This window comes from Lissotriton vulgaris, chromosome 5 (genome assembly GCF_964263255.1).
Source record: "Lissotriton vulgaris chromosome 5, aLisVul1.2, whole genome shotgun sequence".
NCBI classification, from domain to species: Eukaryota; Metazoa; Chordata; class Amphibia; order Caudata; family Salamandridae; genus Lissotriton; species Lissotriton vulgaris.
The window spans coordinates 974,861,273-974,887,529 of record NC_141693.1 but is presented as its reverse complement, the minus strand read 5'-3'; positions in this window follow the sequence as shown (position 1 = coordinate 974,887,529).

The window sequence follows — 26,257 nt, the reverse complement described above, 5'->3', positions numbered from 1 at the left end:
CATCGACCAGGCGGAAAACTGTCAGACGGTCTTTCCATACGCTGGGGTCCCCCCCGCCATAGTAATATGGCGGGGGTAATTTGGGAAACAACCTTCACAACGCAACTTTTACAACGCACTACCATTACGACAAAACATTCATTACAACGCATGCCATTACAACGCGACCATTACAACGCATGACACTACAACGCATACCACTACAACGCATGTCATTACAACACAGTCATTACAACGCATACCATTACAACGCATACCATCCCAACACATAGTGCCCTTACACTATTCAATACTTACCCTACTGTTGCACCCCCTGAAGATAGAATAGTAATTTTTACCCCTACACTATCCCACACTTACCCTACTGTTGCACCACCTGGAGTTAGAATAGTAATTTTCACCCCTACACTATCCAACACTTACCCTACTGTTGCACCCCCCTGGAGTTAGAATAGTAAATTTTACCCCTACACTATCCAATACTTACCATACATGCAATGCAATGGTATGCTTTGTAATGGTATGCATTGTAAAGGTAGTATGCGTTGTAATGGAATGCGTTGCAAAGGTAGTTTTTAAAAAATTTTGTAATGGCATGCGTTGTAATGGATGTTGCGTTGTAAAAAATTCGTTGTAATGGCATGCATTGTAAAAGTATGCGTTGTAACGTCATACATCCGGGTAATTTGCATGTGGGAGGAAATGTCGGGCGGATTGTGGTTCTTGGCGTTCTGAACCTGTGTTTTAAATGTCATGATTCTGTTATGAATTTGGTATCAGTGAACCGCAAATGGCGAATGCGTTATTCATGAGTATTTTCATCATGTAACACCAATGGATTCACTGTGCATTTGAAGGTTTTGTATTGAACACTTGGGTTTCATCTTGTAAATAGCAGCCATGTTATTTCGTTGCCCTTACAGTAGGTTTTCCCCATGGCAGAGCAAGCATTTAAAGGACATAACCTTAGCATGGGTTTGTGCTGACTTCTGCATGACCTGACGACAGCTGACCCTGTTGCTCGAGGCTAACCTCCCAAGCCAGTTCCTTGTTCAGCAGCTGGTGCAATAAAGTTCAAAGAGCAGGACATGTCCGACTTTTTATGGCACCATTCCCACCGCTTCTATCTCCGTCCCATCTGTTGCTGCCTTTCCTTTACAACATGTTCATCGATCTGGGTTGAAGGTTTTATGGTGGGTTTGTCCGGCCTGATGGAACAGGAAACCAAGCATGTGTGCAATTCTTTTCTTAGCCTGGACTTATCCTGAAAGTGGTGCTTTGTATGCACGTCCTGGGAATTTCCAACATAATGCACTTCAAAGCAGGAATGTGTGCTTAAAGCGAAATATTCTGTATAAAAGGCCTGTGCGAAGGCCATGCAGGCAGACTCTCTCATCCAGTTGCTTTAAGCGTGGCTGGGCGACGGAGCCTCACAATTAATGATAATAAAGATGTCTTTTCATATTTCAGATTCTGTGTTGATTTCTTTGCCACTCTTGAATGGACTACTTATTGGTAAGACCCCTGAGAAGGAGTATTGTAAATATTTGGTTCTTCAGTTGGCGCCCAACTCGGGGGCTCATCATGAAGTGACTACCTGGAGGAGAAATTTTTCAGAGAACAGAATTATGCTGGGGAAGGCAAGACAGGAATCTACTAAAAGAGGTACTCTGTGCACGGAGGTTCTGGGGGGATTCTCTGTCTTTGCGGCCTGGCATATTTTTGATTTTTCTGACTTAAAACTCTCCAAAAGATGTCACTCCTGACTGAGCAACCCTTTTTGGCGCAGGTTTTTTTAAAGAGACTGTTAGTGCAGTTAGAAATTGGCAGTTAGAATTTGGACATCTATTTCTTTGGTACAGCTGTGATAAGTATTTAAGTGGGTCGCTCCCAGAGTCCTTAGTAGTTGACACTTTGCTGGTGCTTTTGTCGTATGCACCTTTGCGAGTGTTTTTGTTGTTGACGCTTTGCTAGTGTTTTTGTCGGTGACACTTTGCTAGCGTTTTTGTTGTTGCATGGTTCCATTGCATTTGTGGTTCTTAGTACTTGATTCTTTGTTGTGTTATTTGACGCCTGCAGACGCCAAAAACCGAGGGTATTTGTTCTTTGCAGGGACTTGGTAAATCCCGTAACCCTTGAAGTTTGATGCTGGATTAGTGAGCTATAAGATGCCTGATCTTAGCGAATTTGGAGCTTTGTATTGGCCAACTTTGTATGCGCTTGAATTAGCCGGTTTATCTAAATAGGTTAGATTTACAAACATATTTCTTCCTTGGTGATTTTGTATCCCCAGAGAATTAAAATATGTCATAATACATAACAAGGATGCTTTACTCTGTATAATTTTATGAATGGATATGCAGAACGATTTTTGGTGTTCTGCCAGCTGCAGCTAGTGAATTGAGTGTATTTTTGGTTTTTACACTGTTGAGCAGTGTTTCTTGTAAATATGACTTACAGCTACGTATAGTCCGGACTGTCCTGTTTTCGTTCTGAGTGTTGATTTGTGGGTTTAAATGTGTGTTTGAATGCGTGGTTAAAATGTGTGTTTACATGTCTATTTTGTTTGTGAGTTTTGTTGTACATTGCAACGACGCGATTTACAAGAAATGGTTGGAGAGCGCTGTATTGTGTGTCCTAAATGTTTTCAACACTTTCTGTTTATGTCTGAAATGTGCTCAATATGTGTGGTTCACATTTAATGGATTTAAATAAGGCCCCAGCCAAAAACGAAATTACATGTTTTTGCAGAAATAAATGCATTTACAGCGTTTTCACTTAAATGCACTGTATTAAATGTTCACAGGCAAAACGTTTTTAGCTGCAGTATATTTGCATAGGAATGTTTCTTCAGCCAGCAATTTTTTGTAGTTCAACACGGGTGGAATTTTGCATGACGGCCCTTTTACATGACAGAGGCCCCAAAAGTGACGCAGAATATGACGCTTTTTAAATTAGGCATATGCGCTAAGGTTTGTGAGTTAATGCATCTCAATAAGAGGCAAGGGATGTAGCGGACTCTTATATGTAAAAACAATCACAAACAGAAATAATTGGGTTTTATTAGAAGACAAAAATTATTAATTATGGAAAAATAATTCATAAAAATTAGTGCTACCAAAATCGTTTTTTAATATTCATAAAGCGTAACACTCATGCTATGACCTCTTAGCATTAAAATGTGATTTGCGTTATGTTGCATCACTCAAATGACAAGAATTCATTTGTATAAATTTGCTTGCCATAGGCGCAAGCAAGCTCATTTTTATAACATATAAATTATTATTTTCGGATACCTGACTCTTGGATTATGTAATAGACTTTCTAGTAATCCATATTCTGCAAGAAAATTGTAAAATATTCATTTTGTAATGCCCAAAATCAGAAAGTCGATTTTGAGTAAATTCACTGTTTAAACTGCATTTTTGCTTTCCTTAAAGTGTCTCAGCCTTAAGCAAATGCATGCATTTAGGTTTTGATATAAGGTTGTGCTTTCTTGTGATTCAGTGGGTTAATGTGCCAGTACACAGGCTTGTTTTAATATCAGGATTGGAGGTTCTACTTTCAAGCTAGGCCTACGGACAGTTTGCTTATTTAACGCTGATGAAGTGTGTGCCATAGGATTGCAACAAGTAAATTACTCTAAAGAAAACTGGTCTGTGTGTCTTTAGCTTTTGAGACAAATTGACAGTGAATGTAGTCTAATAATATGGGAATAGTGATCATTTTAGCGCCTAAAAAGAGAAATTTTTTTTTAAAATAGCTTGGATTATTGTTGATTAGATCCAGCCTACTGGCTTTGTCAGCTCCACTGTGGCAGAAGCTGGGGGCTGGGAGAATCTGCAACAGCTGGCTCAGCGCTCGCTGAGATGTTCTCTTTTAAGTGTTTCCCCATAAATTATGGAGAAGGCCCCTCATGTGTTGCCATTTACAGCCTTTTAATTAGGCCTTTGTTTCCGAGGAATGCAGAATGACCTCTCTGCACGGGCTGCTAAAAGTGAGGTTTCTGGTTTCACGTGGTAACATGAAGGACCTTGATTTAAATGGGGAGATGAAAAGGGGTTTCTTTAAACATCGTGTTAAATGCTTGGCAGGACTGCTACAATGTTTGCTAGCTGTGTTTTATTTTACAGAAAACGAAATGATGCATCCAGTTTTAGATAAAAATAACATGCAGCCTTTTTCACACAATTTTGAAGGTTATAGGTTACAGGCCTATGTTCAATACAGATTTGCTCATTAACAGTTAAGTAATAAACAGTTATTTTTTGTGTATGTTGCAATGTTTTTTTGTGTTGTGTATTTGTTTTTGCCAACAGATTATTCATGGATTATTCTAAGGAAGAGAAGACACGTGAGTTTGGCTAGTTGACAAAAGATGTGTTTTTGCGTCATTTCTTTAACAGAAAAAAAAATGTACATGTTTCTGTTTGAGGTATTTACAGCTGTCATGACATATTATATTTGACAATGGACCGACAACTGTGTTGTGCTCAATGTCAAACTGAGGGTGTAGAGTTTGTATGGAGTTTGGACCTGACAATTTAGACAGGCCCAAATATTGGGTTTTTGGCTGCAGGTTTAAGGTGCATAAAATACACATGCCATGGTGCTGCATTTTTGTATGTTTTGTTCATGTTGTTACCATCACAAGTTCTCCTGTGTTCTGAAGAGGTCCATATGACGATATGTACCGCTACACAATTATTGGATGAATTTGGTATAATGATAAATTTCACAGATATGGTTTGCATATCATTTTGGTCTCCAGTGATACCAAGTATCATTATGAAAGAAAAAGAGATAATATACCGATTTGGTTATGACATCATAGAGAAATCGGAGTACAAAGGTAACAAAAAACAACTAACCTTTAATAGTAACACGACTCTCTATTCAACACTACAATCGAAAGTGGGACAAAGATCCTCTGAGACCTTAAGACACCTTGAGGGTATCCAAAACAGAAATGCAGAACAGGGAGAAGAGATACTAAGAATTCGAGTAAAAAAAGGGGAAAGGGAAGTGTGGCATATGGAACCAAAGGAAGAATATGTAGAAAATAAGATGGAAAACTCATGGACCTGGCTACCAGGGATTCTAAACTATAAGAAAGGTTTTAACTATCTAAAGTATCCCGTTTAACCAAGGTCTAAAGATCATTTCGTGGAACATCGCTGGAAGAACAAACAAAAAAATGAAGGAAGTCCTCAGAAACCAACCTGACATATTGTCCCTGCAAGAAACCTGGGCAATAGACCCTTTTTTACAAAAAGGATACTATGTATACAATATTAATGCGAAAGCCTCGAATCGGGGCCATGCCAAAGGGGGACTGGCGTTTCTAATAAGAGAGGACTATTCGTGGGCCCAGGAGATAGTGGAAACCAGCAGTGAAACCAGCAGTGAAAACGTGCAATGTATGAAACTGTCTCTGAAAGCCTCAAACCTGACTACAAATAAACCAACATTGTTTTTCAATGTATATGCTCCTCCAGGAAAAAACCACGACAGCTTATATGACGAGACCTTGCAAACTATCATACAAATAATTGAAACCCATACATCTTTACCCTATATAATCATGGGAGATTTTAACGGGAAAATTTCTTGTACAGAAATAAAAAAATGGGGAAAAATCCTGGAAGAAGAAAGCCTGGACCATGTAATCCCCCAATTCCCCAACGACATTCGATCTAATAAAAGAGGGAAAATGTTGTTGTCTGTATTGCTCACTATAAACGGAACAATTCTTAACGGGAATGTGGAAGGCGACATCCCGGCAGGGTATACACGACAAGGAAACGGGAGACCATCTATATTAGACTATATTATTTGTGGTAAAAACCAGCTTGAAACAATGACCCATCTCTGTTCAAATTTCACTCCAGAGAGCGATCATGCTGTTTTGCAACTTGTAACTAATTGTTCGGCTCTGTCTGATGAAGAAGGCTTGATGACCCTTGAGAGAAAGGAAACTTTGGTAAGCAGCGATCAGAGACGAATCTTCTGGAACCCCACCTCATTGAGTAAAATGACAAATCTGGTCGATCGACAACAGTTTTTAAGGAATCTATACTCAGAAGATCCTATAGAAAACTTCGAGACCATGCTCACTGAGCTTAAGGAGGCAATAATCGAAAGGAAACATCAAAGAACTGATATAACCCTAAAAAGAAAAAACAACAATAAAACAGGGAACTCATTGACAAAGAAAACCCTAAACAAATTAATACGCGCGCAATATCTACATTTCTCTCCCACTAAAAAGAAAGAAATAAATAAATTGAAAAACCAACTCAAGAGAGAAAAAATAAGCGAGAGAAAATCTGTTGAAGACCGAATCTGGGTAGAATTACATAACGCTGCGAAAGAACCAAACCAAAGAACGTATTGGTCTATAATAGCCAAGTTATCTGGGACAAAAAAGAAATTACATGCAGTACCTGTTCCTCCGAAAGAGTGGGAAATTTACCTGGCAGAACTGTACAAGAAAAACGGGGACAAACTACAGACAAACAGTCCAGAAAAGGTAAAGGAAAAATCTATTGAAAAAATAATCCCGAAAACTACTACTATAATGGTTGAAACTCATATTCGGAGGGCAAGAAGCTCAGGAGCCTTTGGTCCTGACCAAATCCCTATAAAGGCCCTACAAATAAACTCCAAGGAATGGAGCCTTTTTCTAACTCCACTCTTCAACCATATCTTTTCCTCTGGACTGGTCCCCAAGTCATGGCAAGGGAGTACAATAATCCCCATCCATAAAAAAGGTTGTAGAATGGTAGCAGGTAACTACCGTCAAATAGCCCTGATGGACGCGACCGGAAAAATCTTCGCGGCAGAGGTATTATTGCAATTAAAAAATTGGGCCTTTTCGAAGGGACTGATCCCTATGTTTCAGGCAGGTTTCAGACCCAAACATTCGGTCATGGACAATATTGCAATAATCCAATTTTTTCTGGACAAATACGTTACAATAAGAAAACAAACGGTCTATATGGCCTTCATAGATTATTCAACCGCATTTGATCGCGTGGATCGCCCTACCCTGTGGAAAAAATTGAGGAGGCTGGGAATTAACGAATACCTGTTACAGGCGATAATAAGTCTCCACACAATGACGTGGTGCCGTGTTCAAATGGGAGGCCAGAAAGGATTAACGAAATCAATAGACACCGAAAATGGACTTAAACAGGGCTGTCTACTAGCACCCATGTTGTTTTCGTTATATCTTAGCGATTTGCCAACACAACTGCAAAAGGGCTCAAGTCTGCCCCCGAAAATTAACCAACAAAGAGTGCACCTGCTGCTCTATGCGGACGATATAGTCCTTTTCGATCTCACTCCGTTTGGTCTCCAAAAATCTCTGGATATACTGTCTATATACTCAAATGACAACTATTTAATCCCGAATATAGGAAAAACCAAAGTCGTAGCTTTTTCCGGGAGGAAGAAAAGTGCCAAATATATCTGGAAGCTAGGTGAGGAAAAGGTCGATGAAGAGAAAGAATATATTTACCTGGGCAGGATTCTCTCCAAGAATCTAACAAATATACATCACATCGATAAGTTAACGAAAAAATCTGAAATACATGCTGGTGCTCTATCGAGATTCTATAACGCCACGGGGAGCAGACACTTTTCCTCACTAATAAAAATTTACAAAGCTAAAATTCCTGCGGTCTTGTCTTATGCCACGGAATGTATTCCAATTCAACAATGGGGCTTCATGGATCGTCAAGAGGGAAAAATCCTGAAAAAAATCATGAAGGTCCCTACAGCAACTCCAGTTCAAGTCCTTCGGCTGGAATTCGGAATCACCAGTGCCTTTGCCACGGCCGTGGCTAATATAATTAGATGGGCATACCAGCTACTACACGCTACGGAAGGAACTCTCCGGTTTTTGCTACAAAAAGAGACTTTTGGCACAGATATCGTTAATCAAAGTTTTATAAAGAACATGTCTGCGGCGTTTCAAATGGCTGAAATTTCGAGTGAAATTTTACAGACTTGGTCCACTTCACAATTAAAACTATTTCTTAAAAACTTTACTCCAAGGTTAAGTTATGACTTGGACTATGCTCATAGCTATAGGCTAAAAACATTCAAGCTATTTATAACAGTCATTGAGTATAAACATATACAGCCATACATTTCTTACTGTCTCTCTCACAATGCAAGGAGGGTAATTTTTATGTATCGAGCAGGGATTTTACCTGTACAAGCCTATAAAACAAAATGGCTACCCGGAGATCACCCCAACTTATGCACGTTATGTTTAGGAGGTGAGCAGACTGTGGAGCACTTATTGTTCATTTGCCCTAATTCTAAGGTGGTAGCAGCTCGCGCCCATTACATTTTACCGATTTACAGATCCTGTAAGCTAACAAAGGAAAAAGAATTTTTAACAATGGCTATAAATCCCCCGAATGAATTTGTATGTTATAATTTGTACAAATTTTTTAAATCCATGTTAGCTTTATATTGATTATTGTTGTACTTATCTTACGTAATGTTATTCTATTATCTCATGTATATTTGTGGTCCTCGGTTGAGTACCAACACAAATAAAATCTTTTTGACTTTGACTTTGACTTTTGAGGAATAATGGCAGCACTTTTACCAGTGCATGCCTACCTTTGGCTATACATTTGGCTGTATTGAAAATAAATAACTAAACAAATATAACAGGTTCAAAGTGTATCACCTGATGTTACGTACTGCACATTCCCTTAAAGGAATAGGCAGCCCTAAATTGTTATGTATCCTTGATTGGACCTAAGGATAGAATTATAGATCTGTGACTCACGGTGACCTAATTTTTATATTGCGTTATTTAATCATGTTTTGTTTCTCAAATAGCATATGGCTTTTGTCCCCTTGAAAGGAAGCCAGGTTTAATTTTTTTTCCTCTCCCTGAAGAGAGAACAGGAACATAGAATTAGAATTTGTGTAACTTTGGTCTTTTGTGTATTCCCCGTTCTCTTGGTGCTGTGTTACATGCCTGAGGCACCCAAGCACACTCTTGTTCTTCCTATAGATTTTCCTTTTGTTGTTCCGCCCCTGACCAATGCCCCTGACCAATGTCGCATTATGCTTAGTTATTAGGCATTTTAGTTGTGTCCTAATTCCATTTTCCCTTTTCCCATATTCCTTTCACCAGTCAGCCCATTTATCATTATGGGTGTATTGTTTATGTGTACACTTCTAGACCGTAGTTATGTATTAGGGACCCCCCATGTTATGTAAAATGTTTTCTTTCCCCCATGTCAGGTAAAAAAAAATTCAGACTGACTGTCAAGGTAGTGATAGGCTGGTTCCAATGTCTATTTTTAATTTTTCAGCTTTCTTGTGTTCCTGCTGCTTTAATTTTTGGTGGGATTAGATGTGTTCTAAACATGCAAATACCAGGACTTTCTAGTGTTTGTTCTTTGTCTTCACATTTGATCATTAGCCTTTGTGTTGCATAGTGCACTTAATGCACATTTTTAAAGGGATTTTTCTTCATGTCTTTGATAATGTGAATGATGTTATCTTTCTATTCGAGATGTTCTAGATAAGGAATTTAGGAACACCTAGGCTTAGTCATTGAGGGAACACATGTATTTACCCCATTAGACAATGCCACTATGTGAGGAAATTCATTTTGATAGAATTCCTGTGTAGCTATAGATGACAGAGAATAATGAAAAGAACATACCTGAAGATTCTAAAGATACTGTTTTGCCCTTTTGCCTTTGCTCTTGTATTTTATGCTCATGGCACATTGTCACTCCCTTGCAGATTGCAGGTCACCTGCTTGCCAGTCCTTTTGTTAAAACACATGAATTGCTTTTGTGCTTGATTTGAAGGAAACTAACAATTGTGTTACATATCCTGCATCACTAGGGTCCTGCTAAGATCTTCCAGAGTTAAAGGAAGAGTGATTCCCTGCAGACCTGTGATCAACACTAAGCTCACACCCCATCAGTGACCGCTCTAAGATGAACAGATATCCTGGCTCTACACTTCTTGCAAACAAGGAAGTCGCGAAGCTGGACAACAATCATCAGCACGACATCAGTGGTACCTCCAAAGCAAGGCAGTTGATTTGCGAAAGGCGTTGCAGAAGAAAGGAGGAGCTGATTTGTTTATTTGTTGTTTGGGCTCTGTACCTGTTATGTGCTGGTAAACCTCTGTCAGTGTACATTCCCTTGAGCCCTTGGCCCGAGTTTTGGCCACATTCACACCTCTTTTGCTTTGCACCAGTGGAAAGGCAGTGCACCCAAGGATCCACGTTTGGAAAAAGGCACTACATTCTGGTGCCCAGGAGAGAGCAGCTTGAGCGTCCTCTGACACTAAATGATGAGTGTTGGAGTTTGAAAGTGCTGCTGCTTTGCTGAAGGAGTTTTCTTGACAGTGCTTGGATCTGCACGAGATGCTTTGTGCCCTTGATCAATAAACAGCACATCATTTGTAGTGTCTGCCACCAAGAAGAGACACTGGTGCATTGTTTTGAAACACTGAGACTTTCGAGTGAGCTGTGAGTGTTTTCCCCGAGCGGCACTCCAACTAAACAGTATTGTCTCCTCATGAAAGGCCTGACTTGAAGAGGCCCAACGCGAAGAAAAAACTGGAAGCGGATCTGATGGACTTTGGGTATTTTTTGTGAGCTTATATAGACTTGAAGTTTGGAAAATAATTTTTGCTTCTTTGCTGGCATTGTTTTAAAGTATTTCTGTTTAGTAAAAGCAGAATAACGTCCACTCTCTGTGGAAGAGTATCCCTTTTTCATCTGAGAGCATTGATCAGGAACACCATTGTTTCACTTAAACATATAATGAATTACTGAAATGCGTAGGAAGCAATATAAAACGTTATTAGAAAATTCTATGATTTGCTGTCTGCTTAGGACTGTGCAAGTATTACGCATTTGACCTTTTGTTGTTCTTTTTCCCTTGCTGAATTGTATTATGGTTTTTGTTAAATTTTTGATTGGTTACCATTTGCCAGTTGCAGGGTCACGTAGGAGTACAAACGGTTCAGTTTGTGACCTGAGTAGTGGCAGTAGGCCTGCAGGACTTGCAGTGTCCCTATGACCTGCTAATAATCACAGCTGATGTACTCTACCAAGATTGCGTGAGCGACATTAGAAAATGGAGATTGTATTGAGGAATGACGATAAAAAGCAAGAGATGAAAAACAGACATTATAAAATATTGTTCTCTAAGTGCGGTATAGCTCTATCTATTTTAATACTTTAATGTATTTTATTGGCTACTATATTTTGGTTTGTTTCCTTCTATACAATTGACGTCTGCACCAACTTCCCAACATACTCTTTCTGTTTCTTCACATGAGCTTCATATTTTTCCTGAACATGAACTGGTTAGGTCAGAGTTTACTGATAATTCCTTTTGTACAGTATTTACATCAACACCAGCTAGTGATGAATATAGCCATGGTCTCAGAATTAGCATGAGTATAGGTTATTGCCTATGTAAGGGCAAAAGGATGCTCTGTGGTTCTTGGCGTTCTGAACCTGTGTTTTAAATGTCATGATTCTGTTATGAATTTGGTATCAGTGAACCGCAAATGGCGAATGCGTTATTCATGAGTATTTTCATCATGTAACACCAATGGATTCACTGTGCATTTGAAGGTTTTGTATTGAACACTTGGGTTTCATCTTGTAAATAGCAGCCATGTTATTTCGTTGCCCTTACAGTAGGTTTTCCCCATGGCAGAGCAAGCATTTAAAGGACATAACCTTAGCATGGGTTTGTGCTGACTTCTGCATGACCTGACGACAGCTGACCCTGTTGCTCGAGGCTAACCTCCCAAGCCAGTTCCTTGTTCAGCAGCTGGTGCAATAAAGTTCAAAGAGCAGGACATGTCCGACTTTTTATGGCACCATTCCCACCGCTTCTATCTCCGTCCCATCTGTTGCTGCCTTTCCTTTACAACATGTTCATCGATCTGGGTTGAAGGTTTTATGGTGGGTTTGTCCGGCCTGATGGAACAGGAAACCAAGCATGTGTGCAATTCTTTTCTTAGCCTGGACTTATCCTGAAAGTGGTGCTTTGTATGCACGTCCTGGGAATTTCCAACATAATGCACTTCAAAGCAGGAATGTGTGCTTAAAGCGAAATATTCTGTATAAAAGGCCTGTGCGAAGGCCATGCAGGCAGACTCTCTCATCCAGTTGCTTTAAGCGTGGCTAGGCGACGGAGCCTCACAATTAATGATAATAAAGATGTCTTTTCATATTTCAGATTCTGTGTTGATTTCTTTGCCACTCTTGAATGGACTACTTATTGGTAAGACCCCTGAGAAGGAGTATTGTAAATATTTGGTTCTTCAGGATCACCACCACCATGCCAGCGGTGGCGATCCGCCCGACATACTAATGCGCCCCTTAATTTCTAAAAATCTACTCGTCAGATGTATACCAAATCACAAAAAACACAATCTGTGAACCACAATCCAACTTTCTGCAACATTTTGTGTAATTCTGTTCAGCAGTTTTTGCTGTAGCCCAGGTCTATAGAAAATACAGGGGGATTTGGCATTTTGGGACCACCCTTTTTTTCTCAACCACTGCTTGACAGATCTCCCAGAAATTTTCCATGCACAAAGTAGTCAAAATGTAGCACCCTCTTGTAAGGTTGTGTGGAGATCAGTCGAACAGGGCCAAAGTTATTAGCAATACAAAAATCACTTTCCCTTTGCAACAGCTGCCCTAACTATAGCTATCCAGTGGCAATTGCCACTGGGTAATATAGATATATATATATTGTTTGCGTTAATTGCTCCAAACTTTTGGAACCTTCCCTCTTGCTCTTCATCTTACTAAGAAAGATTTAGAAACCTGATTATTTTAACTAGCCTTTCATTTTTGAACTAGTATAATAGTCCTCACCCTAAGAAACTTTAGTGTGTAGAGCTCTGCGTAAATAATACTAAAAATAACATGTCAACGGTCCTGAATGTTTAAAATGTTGTGTTCCCACTGAAAATTTCACCCAGCTATAATGTTACCTTAGTATTTTTTTCAGAGAATTTATAGGGTTTTTATGTACCATAATATTGTATTATGCCCCCCCTCAGGCAACCAAACTCAGGGAGCACAAGATCATTGGTAGTGTAAGGCATATGGTTGGCTTCATGGCCAGGCCCTGGATCCAAACCCCATGGGCAGGCAACCCCACAAGGTTCACAGCTTTCGGCCCATTGCGCCAGCCCCCTTTCCCAAGCCACTTTGGGCCCTGAAGACCCCATCTTGAGGCCTTTTTTTTAAGAGGAGTGGGGTGCCCTGCCCTGTGTCCAACCCCCATGGCAGCTAGCCCCATGCAGCCCATGGCGTTTGACCCACTGCATCGACCCCTTCACCTAACCACTAGGGGCACTGGGGCCCCATATCCTCGGGGTAAAACATATTTGTTAAGGGGAGAGGATTGCGCAGCCCCGCTCCCCAAGCCACAAGGGGCCCTGGAGACCCCATACATTGGGGCATTTAAGGGAATGGGTAGCATGGTCCCCTCCCTGACCTAGAGTCCAATCGGACCCCTTGCTGATTGTGCTTTGTCCAGAGTGTTGTACTTATTTAATCTGCATACTCGCACTATAAAAAGAAAGATTGGAGCTCTCCACTCCTTTTTGCACAGAAACTAATTTTGCCGTTTTTTAAAGATCCCTTGTGTAATAATTGTGTTTTAAACTCGTTTTTGCTCTCCTCTTACCTGCACTTTATTCCTAGCGATCCGCGTCCCACCGATAGTCCTTTTTCATTCCGGGGCTTTCGGTGAGCACCATCTTGCTTGCCACGCTAGTTGTTCTGCGCTACTATTTAAACAGGCAGATGCTAGCGCGCAGCACACACGCGCAGGGGCCAGAGGCGCGCCAGAGGCAAGCCCGTCCATGCCCTGCCGCGCCCAGCGGCCAGAAACCCTGCTCTAAACTCTGCAAACTTTGTAAGTAACATCACTCGCACTAGCTATACTGCCACAGAGTTACAGCGTCTCAGACACCGACCGCCCCCTCAATGTAGAACATGTGTTCTCCCCATGCATGGTTTTAAATGTTCTAGGTGTGGATTCCCACTAGGAAGGATGCTAAACAGCAGGTTAAGGTCAGAGGCAAGCCTCCAGGCAAGAATACGTTCTAAAACACCGACTCCTGCTTGCCACGGTTTTCGTTTCTGGAGCATAAATTGTAGATCACTTCCTAAACACAAAAATCACATCTTTGATCTTCTTGACTCGGAGAAACCTGACGCTGTGTTTCTCACTGAAACTTGGCTGCACGCCAGTTGTGGACCTGATGTCGCTGTGGCCCTTCCCTCTGACTATGTTATAGTTAGAAAGGATAGAGACACAGGGAAAGGAGGAGGCATTGCGATAATTTTTAAGGCTATTTATAGCTGTAAATTTGAAGCTCCATCCCTCCAGGGATGTGAAGCTGCTCATTTCAAACTTGCAGTTAATCCCCAGCTGACCCTGTCCGGTCCTCTGGTATATCGTCCCCCGGGTAATCCAGGCACATGGGCAGCCTCCTTTTCCGATACCATTGCCCCCCTCCTGCTAAAAGCTGCAAATTTTACAATCCTTGGGGATCTTAATCTACATCTGGAAAATTCTCAATGCAACATCAGTAAAGTTCTTTTGTCCGACTTAGAGGCCCTCGACTTCTTCTTACATAATTCAGGACCCACACATGCGGCAGGGCATCTCCTTGATCCGATTCTCTCTAATCTCCCTTTTGATTGTAGCTCTTCTGCTCTCCCTTTGGAATGGTCTGACCATCTTGCCGTCCAATTTTATATGACGATTTCGAGGGATGAGAATAGGGTCTGTTCAGACTCGCATGAGAGTCATAGACGTTTTCTGTGTGGAATCGGAGTTTCCCTGTGCGCGAGCGGCTGCCGCGAGGGAAGATTCCCAGTGTCTGTGCCCGAAGAGCGGGCGCATCAGTTTTGAACTTGTGAGCTCTAATTAAGCGGAACTGATACCGAAGCAAGACCGCGTTTGGTGTATTCTCGTGAGCGGCTGCCGCGAGGAAGAGGCAGCGGTTACTGTTACTGACAGAAAGTCTGTGCAGCTATAATTTGGGAACTATGTCAAACCTATAGAAAAGGAAGTAGGTAAGCCTCGGATGAGGACGCATTCATCATGAACTATTTTTGTTAGTGTTCCATTAGTAGTTGGGCCCAGCTAGGAATGCTAAAATGACTCTATCATTTTTTGTTCTTGAATGACTTGGAAAGTACCCATTATATATCGAACTCTTGATCTTCATTGATTGGAACTGAGGTTTCTGGTGATATCCCTAACTGTATCCACTGGGTTACTGGAGAGAACTATTACAGCTGCAAAGGAAGCATTTTAAGGGTATGCGTGGTGTATGGTTGACCCGTGTGATGCTTTACAGAAGGTTGTTGAACTGTTAGTAATTCATGGTTTTCTTCCAGGTAGCACTCAGAGATAGAGAAGTATCTATGTTTTAGAGGAAAGAGGTCCCCTCCTGATTTCAGTGGTATGTATCGTTCCTCTAGCGAGAATTGAATGAGAGTAGGTAGAACTGATGTGATAATATTTCTTGTTCTTGTCGTTTCAGCTATCCCATCCGTTCCAGACCCCATCCCTACCTTCCCTGTGTTATCCCTCGCTTGATTGCCTTTACGCTCTGTGTTATATGTACAGTCAGAGTGTGGGGAAATCAGGAGGTGGACCCCTTTCAGCATCACCCTGATCCTGAGGTTTTCCAGAATCCTGACAGTTTTTAGGTCTTGCGTGGCATACTGCACACATGCGCAGTCGGGCTCGCGAGATTGTATGTCTCAGAGTGAACTTCACTAGGGAGGGTTAAGCCCCGCCCATCTTCTCCATTGGCTGGCCTCCTAAACGGTGGCCAGCCATTGGAGAAGAGGTCCTAGTGATGTTCTTCTTTCTCATTAAGCCCCCTCCTTTTCAGATTGGGTTCCTTGACTTACTGCTGAAGTAAAAGGTGTCTTATCTTCTTTATGGGTCCATATGGCCCCATAAAGAAGATAAGGAACCTTTGACCCCAGCAGAAGGTCCGGGCGCCCAGTCTAAAAGGGACCGGTCTAAAAGACAAAAGGCAGCGCTTGTTTTTTTCCCTTTACGCCGCGCTGATCAAGACCGTCTGATCCCTGCACCGTGCTGATATACTACCGGGCGGTATGCCAACAGGGAAGCAAATCTGCTGCAGTACCACATCGAGAGCAGTGAAGAGGAAGAATCGTTTTACATTGTTTACCTGTAACGTTTTTAATCATATTCCGTGTTTACATGTCCTTTCATGCATCGTCTAAAAAGAAGGCCTGCACGAGGCGTGCAGGCCACGTGCGCCTGAAAGGGGCATGCTAACTGGCTTCTCGCCGCCTTCAATGGCACCGCTCCCCGGGCCCCCACCCCTCCCTCCCTCTCCGGCGGCCATGCTGCCTCAGCTTGGGCCAGCGGGGCCACCATACAAGGCCAGGCTCCCTCCCTCCCTCCCCCGCTCCCCTCCCCCCACCCCGTGGAGCCCTATGGAAGAGCCTGTGCTGCAGGATCCACGCCATGGCCAAGGCTCGAAGCCCCCGCTAGGCCCCCCCTGGCGGGGCTGAGGCAGTCCTTCCCCCCTCTAGGTGTGCCCCAGCCTCCGCCCCCCCCCCCCGAGGTGAGCAGGGAGGTGGGAGGAGGCCACCGCATCCCTGGACCCGCACCCTGCACCCAGCGTCCCTTTAACTGCCCATTCGTGTGCACCCCCGGCCTGCCCGGGACCCCACCGGAGCCTGCCCACATCTACCCCGAGTGTCACCCCCCTCCACTCTCTGCCCCATCTGCTCCCAAAAGTTCCCTCTAACTGCCCCTTCTCTTGCATCTGTATCTGCCCCAACCACCGGTCTGCCTTGGACCCCGCCAGTGCCTGCCCTCATCTACCCCAGTGTCAGTGTCCCCACTCTCTGCCCCGTCTGCCATCCAAAGTTCCCTCTAACTGCCCCTTCTCTTGCATCCGTACCTGCACCAACCCTACTGTCTGCCCTTGACTCGGCCAGTGCCTGCCAGCATCTACCCCAGTGAGTGTCAGTTCTTCCAGTCTGTACTCCATCTGCTCCCCAAAGTTCCCTCTAACTGCCCCTTCTCTTGCATCTCTCCCTGCCCCAACCACCACTCTCTGAACCTGTCTGCTCCCCAAAGTTCCTTCTAACTGCCTCTTCTCTTGTATCCGTACCTGCCCTAACCCTACTGTCTGCCCTTGACTCGGCCAGTGCCTGCCTGCCTTTACCCCAGTGAGTGTCAGTTCTCTCCACTCTGTGCTCCATCTGCTCCCCAAAGTTCCCTCTAACTGCCCCTTCTCTTGCATCCCTACCTGCCCCAACTACCGCTCTGCCCTGGACTCCGCAGGTGCCTGCCCTCATCTACCCCAGTGTCAGTCTCTCCACTCTCTGCCCCATTTGTTCCTCTAACTGCCTGTTCTCATGCATCTGTACCTGCCCCAGCCTTTCGATCTGCCCTGGACCCCGCCAGTGCCTGCCCTCATCTACCCCAGTGTCAGTCTACCCACTCTCTGCCCAGTCTGCTCCCTAAAGTTCCCTTTAACTGCCCCTTCTCTTGCATCCATACCTGCCCCAACCCTACTGTCTGCCCTTGACTCGGCCGGTGCCTGCCTGCATCTACCCCAGTGAGTGTCAGTTCTCGCCACTCTGTGCTCCATCTGCACCCCAAAGTTTCCTCTAACTGCCCCTTCTCTTGCATCCCTACCTGCCCCAACCACCGCTCTGCCCTGGACCCTGCAAGTGCCTGCCCTCATATACCCCAGTGCCAGTCTCTCCACTCTCTGCCCCATTTGTTCCTCGAACTTCCCCTTCTCATGCATCTGTACCTTCCCCAGCCCTTCGGTCTGCGCTTGACCCCGCCAGTAACTGCCCACTTCTACCCCAGTGAGTGTCAGTTCTCTCTACTCTGTGCTGCATCACTTTCTGCCTCATCTCTTCCTTAAATTCCCTCAAACTGCCCCTTCTCTTCCATCCGTACCTGCCCCAACCCTACGGTCTGCCTTTGGCCCCGCCAGTGCCTCCCCTCATCTACCCCCATGTCAGTCTCTCTACTCTCTGCCCCATCTGTTCCTCTAACTGCCCCTTCTCTTACATCTGTACCTGCCCCAGCCCGCCCTTGAACACGAACCTCATCCACTCCATTAAGCGTCATTTCTTTACACTCTATCCCCACTGCCCCATATCTGTTCCTCTAATTGCCCTTCTCCTGCCTCTCCATCTGCCCTTACACGCACCATCAATCTGACATATTTACGCCCCTGTCCTGCTACCCTCTGACTCGAATACCTTCTTTATCTGCCCCTTTTCTGATCCTTTCTCATCCCTCCAATGGTCTCTAATAGTCTCTGACATACTTGCTTCCCCACCAGCTGCCCCAGCTCCCTTCTTTAATCCCACCCTGCTGCCTTTCAGCTCCTCTATCACCCTGATCACGACTTTTAAAAAAAACATGACCCAACCCTCTTCAATCTATCTTTCGAGTGTTTATTTTTCTTTCTCACTTTTTTTCTAGATTTATTTTTTTGTACGCACCTGTGGTTCCTGTCCTTACTTATCTCGCTCCATTTTGTACTTTCTCGCTTTTATCCTTCACTGTTCATCCCCCCTTCATTATATCTTCTTCTGTGTAACCCTTCTCGTTTGGTATGATGTATTGAATTGTAGCATTTGCTTAGCGCTTCATACACCAGCATGACCTCAAAGCACTTTTGGTAGAACGAGTAGGAGGCCACTTTATTCGTTGGGAGTGATTGGTAGGCAGTGGCCTATGAGGGAAGACGTTTGGTGTTATGAGAGGTTTAGAGGGGTGTTCCAAACATGGTAAAATTAGCTGCACATATGTACGAGGGAAGTGAAGAGGAGTATGAGGGCTACAGTCACATCCTGCATCTACTTCCGAACTTGCTGCAAAGTAAACAACACCCGGGGGAAGAATACCGAGAGCGGGGTGATAATTGCCAATGCAGATAGGACACACCAAGAGCCGCGTGGTCTGTGGCTCTGTGTATGTGTGTGGGGCTCTGTGTGTGTGTGTGTGTGGCCCTGTGTGTCAGTGGCTCTGTGTGTGTGTGGCTCTATGTGTGTGTGAGTGTGTGTGTCAGGTACCTGTTCCAGAACTTCAAGCTTCCTCAGGACCCGATGCTAATTCCTCAATTCCCAAACTATGATACCAAGGTCATATAGAACCTGGCAACAGATAGGGAGAAAAGGGGAGTGGGTGGAAAAGAGAGATACACCACGTCTTCTTCTAGCTGGACCAATCGCTTTCTGTTCTAGTATTTTCTTCCTGAAAAGACAGAGAAACTCTACCAATTCCCACTTTAAACAATCTTGAAGTATACTCTTACAGTCTTAGAAATGGTACCTGTCCCAGCTTAGTGGCTAACTGTTCTCTTGATATGTGTTCAGAAGGGTGTCTGCTAAGTGATGTAACACTGAAGAAGCAGCGCTACAGAAATGCAAATAACAGTATTTAGTTCTGCAATTTTCCCTATCTCTTGTCATATATACTTGGACTTCCTATTACCTTAATTGATACTTGTATGTGTTGTCTCTTCCCTTCTTTACACTAGGTAGACCCTTCTCCAACTTGAAGAAGCAATTCCCATCTATCCCAGTTTGAAGAATGAAGAAAAGGGCCTCTCTAAAGGTGATTGTATATATACATAAATACACCTACTTGTCGAATTTTGTGAAGTAATCTTCTCTTGTACAAAACTACTGGGAATTTCTTGTGCTGGCTTACAGAATATTGTGCTAGAACCCTATGATATTTTGCTCATATCACTCTTTGAACCATAGCCTCTAATTGAAAAGGAATGTTTACTATTCCTGGGAAGTGTCTTTAATTCAGACTTATCTTATCCAAGAGTCTCTGTATCGAACAGTGTTTACTGAGTATTACCCTGACAGAATACACCTAGCAAAATCTTATTTCTTAATTCTTCCCGAAAATCGAATAAACAGGATAACTTACTGCAACAGCGGTAAAACGAACTTCTCAGTTGTATAACTTACCGCAACCGCGGTAAAATTAACTTCTCAGCTGTACTCAAGGACCCCAATGTCAGGAAAAAAGGAAACGCCGCTTGGAATACGCGACTGTTTCCTCAGGAAATCCAGTTGAAGTGCCCACCTCGTTTCGCGGAGTACCGCGAACACAGCTCCGCACAGGAATCACCACAAACACTAGACCGGCAACCTACAGGTTGCACCAAGCGGCCATCTTGGAATATCGGCGCAAATGAACCCGCTGTTTCCTTAGGAGAAGGGAAGAACCACGGAGCGAACGGCGCTTCCCGGGACTGAAACAGTGATTATGCTGAATCAGATAGACAACTGGGAGATACTGTAGGCTGATTGATGATTTTGTCTCACTTGATTGGCTAGTCCTGACAGTGTGGCTCTGTGTGTGTGTGGGTCTGTGTTTGTGTGGCTGTGTGTGTGTGGCTCTGTGTGGGTGTGTGTGTGTGTGTGTGTGTGTGGCACTGTATGTGTGTGTGTGTGTGTGGCTGTGTGTGTGTGTGTGCAAATGAAATAGGTCTCGTATTTGCAAGAGATTAAGCTATTGCCATTGTAAATGACAATGCCATTTAATTCTCTGTTTTAAAACCAACACATAAATAAAAAGTTTGTCATTTACAATGCCAATAGCTCTAACTTTTGCAAAGGTGAGACTGTTGCATTGTAAATGCGTGTTTAAAATATTTGCCGGGAGGGGGGTCGCGTTTACAGTCTATGCCACTGTACTCTTCTACACTCTACTGTACAGTATTCCATTGTATGCTATTGCACTGTATGCTATTCCACTTTATGGTAATCTACTCTATGCCACTACAGTGTACGTCACTCCACTCTCCGACACTCCATTGTATTACACTCTCCTCCACTCTATATACCTACACTCTATAAAAGTCTACCACACGCTTTGCACTCAATGACATTCTGCACTACTCTATCCCCGTATACTCCACTGTCCAACTCTATACTCCACTCCATGACCAAAGACTGCAATGTGCAACACTCTATTCCAGTATATAACACTTTTATATATTACACAACACTCCACTCTACTGTATGAGACCACACTCCAATTTATTACAGTTTACTACCTATGCTAAGCCAGTACACTTCACTTCATGCCACTCTACTCTATGACACACAAATACACTCTATTGTACTTTACTCCACACTACGTTAGAACACTCCACCTGACTCTACTCCACTGTACAATACTTTACCTCACTCTACACTACTATACAACAATACACTTAACTAGGCTCCACTGTTTCACACACTACTGTACTCTATGCAACTCCACTCTACTAAACTATTTGCCACTCTCTGCCAATTTATTCATGTCTACACCCCTTCCCTCCACTGTACAACACTGAACTATACTCTGTGCCACTGCACAACACTCTACTCCATCCTACTCTACGATACTTTAGTCCACTATACGACACTGCGTGCAACTCTTTGTAAGCCACTGTACCCCCACTTTACTTCACTCTAATCTGACACACTACTCCACTCTATGCCAATACTCCACTCTACGCAACTTCACTCTACATTACTCAATGCCATTGTACTCTATACATTGTGTGCCAATCCACTGTAACACGCACTACAACACTATACGATAATGTACACTACTCCACTCTACAAAAATCAACAAGACTGTATGCCACTCTATTCTACTTTAGAGTAAATCATTATCCAATATTGTACAACACCTCACCAGACTCTACTGTACAACACAGTACACCAGTTTATGACATGTTGTTCAACTGTTTGCTACACCACTCCACTCTACTGCACTCCATGACACTATAGTCTATTACACACCACTCCACTCTGACACTTAACTGCACTCTACACTACCCCACTCTACTGTACTCCACTCCACCCTAATACACTGTATCCCCTTCTACGACACTGTACTGTACTTAGCTCTACACCACCCCACTATTCGACACTCTGATTGACTCTGATTGACTGTCTGCTACTCAACTCTACGACGATGCACTACAATCTATGCAACTCTATGACACTTTACTGCACCATATGCCCGTTCACTCCATGCCACTGTTCTACACTGTATGACACTCCACCACACCCCACTCAACTTCTAACTATGATACATCACTCCACTACATGACACAGCACTCCACTCTACAACACTCTCTGTCACTGTACTCCACGTGATGATGCACCACTCTAAAACTCTCCACTCCACTCCATGACCGTGTATGACATCCTACTCCACTGTTTGACAAACCATTCTACTCTGCAACTCACTGCTCCAGTCTATGATACTTGACTCCACTATATGAGACACTATTCCACAACACTATATAAAACTTTACTACATTGTACGATATGCTACTACACTCTACTCTACTTGATTCTAATCTACAACACTATAGTCTATGACAATACACTTTACAACACTTTCCTCCACTGTACTGTTTGACACTTTACAATTTGAAAGACCTTTTTATTAAAAATGTATTTTAAAAACCTTTGAAATTCAATGAAAAAAAATCCTTCCATAACAAAATATTTTGGACTCTGGGGGTGGGCTTCCTGTAGCCTATAATATCTCAGGGAGGGGGCCACAAGTCTCCCCCCTAAAACAAGCAATGTGACCCCAGGGGTAAGTTCCCCAGGGCCTCGGCCACCGTTTGTTTTTCAATCCTGCAGGATCGCGGCAAATACTTATGATTTTTTATTTTTGCACCACGGGGTTATCTCTGGAACCCCAAATGAAGGGGCATGGGAGCCTGTGCCCTTATTTTACTTTTATTTTCAGGACAGGGGACTACGCCCCCGAGTCTTGTAATGGCTGCCAGCAATATTTTTCTGATGTTGCTGGCAGTCAATCAGAGCGTTTGCTCCTACAGGATAAAAGGCTCCCTGGGCCAATTAGAATGCTCCATTTGAAAATTGACACTCCCCCAAGAGTTTCTTGAGCCTTTCGTGGACCCAACCGTGCAGAAGTGCTCTGGAGGTGCAACAGCGAGTTGTGTATGATTTGTATGCTCCCAGGGCACGTTGGTATTGCAGAAGGGGCCACAGGCGCTTGTGCATCCCCATCTGCAATACTGATAGTGCTGGCGCACATAACTCACCAGCAATATCATCAGAGGGCATCCCCACATTTGCATGGGGGTGTGGCACTATGCAAATGGGGGAATCCCTTTGCCTCTGCATCAACGCCGTATTACAGAGGCAGGTGCAAAGGCAAAGAAGCTGCACTGTCAGTGCTCCCCCTCATGGCAGCCCTCTGGAGGGGGGAAGGTGGTCCCATGGACCCCCAGACAACCCCTTGCAGGTGGGTGTTGTTACACACTACACCCGCCTGCAGTGGCATCTCTAATCCCCCTTAAAAGTGCAGGTAGGGTACTGCTTCACTGTGAAACACAGAGCAGCTTCAAAGCAGCCGCAGTGTTTTTCACATGAATGCGCTGTCCTGGGGGCAGCGGGGGTTCACAGCTGCCCCCAGGGCAGTGCATTCATCCTAATATGGCACATTTTGCTTGTTTGTGACAGGGGCACCTTTTAAAAGGTGCACCCAGTGCAAACAAGGAAAATGAGCCACATTTATGATAGGGCCCCAGATATACAAGTATTTTGGACACTTAGGGGCTCATTATTATGATGGGCGGACTTTGTCAGCCCGCCATAGCCACAGGAAATGGGACCACAATGCATGCTGCGGTCCCGCAACTACAATTAGGATTCATCCGCCACACTAATAGAATCACCCGCCGCAATGCCAAAAATGCAAGTTGTGCATTTCAATGCACAAAGTGACAGGCTCTGCGCAGTGCCTGCCACGTTGTACATTGAAATGCAGAGGGGTAGCATAAGTACCCCCATATGCACCCTCCACCCCAGAATCACTGGGGGCCTGCTATGGGCCCCCAATGTTGAAGACTGCATGCCTTTCCGTGGCTGAAAGCCTGCATGTATCTTAATATGGATGGCGCCTCGATATTAACAGCTTTTCCACCCGGTCGGCACATCGACCAGGCGGAAAACTGGCAGACGGTCTTTCCATACGCTGGGGTCCCCCCCGCCATAGTAATATGGCGGGGGTAATTTGGGAAACAACCTTCACAACGCAACTTTTACAACGCACTACCATTACGACAAAACATTCATTACAACGCATGCCATTACAACGCGACCATTACAACGCATGACACTACAACGCATACCACTACAACGCATGTCATTACAACACAGTCATTACAACGCATACCATTACAACGCATACCATCCCAACACATAGTGCCCTTACACTATTCAATACTTACCCTACTGTTGCACCCCCTGAAGATAGAATAGTAATTTTTACCCCTACACTATCCCACACTTACCCTACTGTTGCACCACCTGGAGTTAGAATAGTAATTTTCACCCCTACACTATCCAACACATACCCTACTGTTGCACCCCCCTGGAGTTAGAATAGTAAATTTTACCCCTACACTATCCAATACTTACCATACATGCAATGCAATGGTATGCTTTGTAATGGTATGCATTGTAAAGGTAGTATGCGTTGTAATGGAATGCGTTGCAAAGGTAGTTTTTAAAAATTCGTTGTAATGGCATGCGTTGTAATGGATGTTGCGTTGTAAAAAATTCGTTGTAATGGCATGCATTGTAAAAGTATGCGTTGTAACGTCATACATCCGGGTAATTTGCATGTGGGAGGAAATGTCGGGCGGATCACCACCACCATGCCAGCGGTGGCGATCCGCCCGACATACTAATGCGCCCCTTAATTTCTAAAAATCTACTGGTCAGATGTATACCAAATCGCAAAAAACACAATCTGTGAACCACAATCCAACTTTATGCAACATTTTGTGTAATTCTGTTCAGCAGTTTTTGCTGTAGCCCAGGTCTATAGAAAATACAGGGGGATTTGGCATTTTGGGACCACCCTTTTTTTCTCAACCACTGCTTGACAGATCTCCCAGAAATTTTCCATGCACAAAGTAGTCAAAATGTAGCACCCTCTTGTAAGGTTGTGTGGAGATCAGTCGAACAGGGCCAAAGTTATTAGCAATACAAAAATCACTTTCCCTTTGCAACAGCTGCCCTAACTATAGCTATCCAGTGGCAATTGCCACTGGGTAATATAGATATATATATATTGTTTGCGTTAATTGCTCCAAACTTTTGGAACCTTCCCTCTTGCTCTTCATCTTACTAAGAAAGATTTAGAAACCTGATTATTTTAACTAGCCTTTCATTTTTGAACTAGTATAATAGTCCTCACCCTAAGAAACTTTAGTGTGTAGAGCTCTGCGTAAATAATACTAAAAATAACATGTCAACGGTCCTGAATGTTTAAAATGTTGTGTTCCCACTGAAAATTTCACCCAGCTATAATGTTACCTTAGTATTTTTTTCAGAGAATTTATAGGGTTTTTATGTACCATAATATTGTATTATGCCCCCCCTCAGGCAACCAAACTCAGGGACCACAAGATCATTGGTAGTGTAAGGCATATGGTTGGCTTCATGGCCAGGCCCTGGATCCAAACCCCATGGGCAGGCAACCCCACAAGGTTCACAGCTTTCGGCCCATTGGGGCAGCCCCCTTTCCCAAGCCACTTTGGGCCCTGAAGACCCCATCTTGAGGCCTTTTTTTTAAGAGGAGTGGGGTGCCCTGCCCTGTGTCCAACCCCCATGGCAGCTAGCCCCATGCAGCCCATGGCGTTTGACCCACTGCATCGACCCCATCACCTAACCACTAGGGGCACTGGGGCCCCATATCCTCGGGGTAAAACATATTTGTTAAGGGGAGAGGATTGCGCAGCCCCCCTCCTCAAGCCACAAGGGGCCCTGGAGACCCCATACATTGGGGCATTTAAGGGAATGGGTAGCATGGTCCCCTCCCTGACCTAGAGTCCAATCGGACCCCTTGCTGATTGTGCTTTGTCCAGAGTGTTGTACTTATTTAATCTGCATACTCGCACTATAAAAAGAAAGATTGGAGCTCTCCACTCCTTTTTGCACAGAAACTAATTTTGCCGTTTTTTAAAGATCCCTTGTGTAATAATTGTGTTTTAAACTCGTTTTTGCTCTCCTCTTACCTGCACTTTATTCCTAGCGATCCGCGTCCCACCGATAGTCCTTTTTCATTCCGGGGCTTTCGGTGAGCACCATCTTGCTTGCCACGCTAGTTGTTCT